A 2,170-nucleotide genomic window follows, 5' to 3' on the forward strand; every position below is an offset into this window, starting at 1 on the left:
GAGGCATTAAACTAACGCTTGCCCCAAGATCATAGAGGGCCTTGTCTATTTTCTTGTCACTAATGAGGCAAGGTATGGAGAAGCTTTCTAGATCTTTCAACTTTGGAGGCAGTTTGTTTTGTAGTATGGCACTGCACTCCTCTGCCAGAGCTACTGTTCCATAGTCTTCTAGCTTTCTTTTCATTGACAGAATTTCCTTAAGAAATTTGGCATAGGATGGTATCTGAGAAAGTACTTCAGTGAAGGGGAAGTTGATGTAAAGTTTCTGTAAAACTTCCAAAAACTTCCCAAACTGCTTGTCCAATTTGGCTTTCTGAAATCTCTGAGGAAAAGGTAGGGGAGGCTGGTATGGCTCTGTAATTTCTTTGTCTTCCTTGCTTCCTCTTCCCGATCTTTCTTAGCTTCTTCCTCCTTTTTCTCTGCTTGGTCTTTAGATTTTTCTATGGTTTCCTCTGTCAGTTCTACCTCTGTTTGTACTAGAGTTCTCTCACTTCTCAGTGCAACTGCCTTACAATGCTCCCTTGGGTTCATTTCTGGTTGGCTAGGCAATTTTCCAGCAGCCTTACTTGAAGAGTTTGCTTGCTGAGTGATCTGATTCTCTAGCATCTTATTGTGAGTAGCATCTTATAGTGAGTAGCAAGTTGGTCCACTCTGGAAGTCAGCTGTTTAATCAATTTAGTTTGTTGTTGTTGAGCTGCTAGGAATCCTTCCATCATGGTTTCCATAGTCATTTTTGGTTCAGGTTGTTGAGGTTGGAGAGGTAGTGGTGGCTGTGAAAAGTTTTGACCTCTGTTTTGAAATCCAGGGGGTGCTGGTGGTTTGTACCCTTGTTGCTTGTTTATTGGCTAGTTCTACTGATTGGACCATGAGAAATTTGGGTGGTTCCTCCATTCAGGGTTGTAAGTATTTGAATATGGATTGTTGGGCTGCCTCTGGTTGAGGTTTCCTCCATTATTCACATAGTTCATCTGTTCTGTGGAGGGTTCATTGAAATTGCTATAATCTGAACTCATGTATCCTCCTCCATAGCTGTCCTCATGTTGACTGTTTGTACCAACTGCGTTGGCTTGCATTCTTTTGAGTTTCTTTGTGAGCTGATCAAACTGAGCATATATCATGCTTAGGGCATCTACTTCTAGGACCCCTGCAGTTTTCCTTGCATTTCCTCTTTCATTTTACCACTCATAATTTTAGTATGCAACCTTTTCTAGAAGTTCAAGTGCTTGTGGTACTGTTTTCTCCATTAGATCACCTTCTGCAGCTGAATCAATTGTGCTCCTTGTAGAGGGTCATAATCCATTATAGAAATTTTGCACTAATAGCCAATCTTCTATGCCATGGTGTGGACATTCTCTCTGTACGTCTTTATATCTTTCCCATACGTCATAGAGTGATTCTCCTTCCTTTTATCTGAAGGTATTGAGCTCAAGCCTTAGTTTTGTAGTCTTTCCAAGTGGAAAATACCTTGCTAGAAAAGCTTGAGATAGGTTTTCCAAAGTAGTGAATGTTTTAGCCGGTTGAGAAGGTAACCACTTCCTTGCTCTGTCCCGAAGGGAAAATGGGAATGCCCTGAGTCTTATTGCTTAATCAGACACTCCATTCATCTTGAATGTATCACATAGGGCAAGAAAGCATTGGAGGTGATAGTGTGGGTCTTTTGTTGGTGAACCTGCAAACTGGGTTTGTTGAATTATTTGGAGCCATGCTGGTTTTAATTCAAAGTTGTTGGCTTCCACTGTGGGTCTAGTGACACTGGGCTAAAACCCTTGGACAGATAGAGCTCCGTAATCTCTCAAGAGTTTTGGTCTATCATTATTATCGGCCATGGTTGGGATTTCAGGATCTCCTTGACCGTGCTCTTGATGTCTCCTTTCCCTCCTGATGGCTTTCAGAGTTCTATCTATCTCCGGATCATAGTCCAAAATTTCTTCTGGTTTTGTTCTAGTCATATACCAAATCGGGTACCTAAGAGAAAAGAAAAGAAATACAACCAGTAAAATAAAATTAAATAATAAATATAATTACCTAAATCAGCTAAATTGCCTATCACTTGATATTACTAAAACCAAAGTTCCCTGCCAATGGCGCCAAAAACTTGTTTCACTATTTTGCAACCACCGTAAGTGCACGGATCGCTAACAAATAATAAAGTGATAAGTAGAGTATCGTT

At 40.6% G+C, this 2,170-nt stretch overlaps 1 non-coding gene across 1 annotated transcript; it reads left to right on the top strand.

The window, feature by feature from the left end:
* Window positions 1-1,332: 1,332 nt before the first annotated feature.
* On the top strand, window positions 1,333-1,439 carry LOC131178956 (small nucleolar RNA R71). Its single transcript, XR_009147963.1, has one exon. It is a non-coding gene; the product is annotated as a small nucleolar RNA R71 (small nucleolar RNA).
* The last annotated feature ends 731 nt before the right edge of the window (window positions 1,440-2,170 follow it).

Source organism: Hevea brasiliensis, chromosome 3, assembly GCF_030052815.1.
Source record: "Hevea brasiliensis isolate MT/VB/25A 57/8 chromosome 3, ASM3005281v1, whole genome shotgun sequence".
Taxonomy (NCBI): domain Eukaryota; kingdom Viridiplantae; phylum Streptophyta; class Magnoliopsida; order Malpighiales; family Euphorbiaceae; genus Hevea; species Hevea brasiliensis.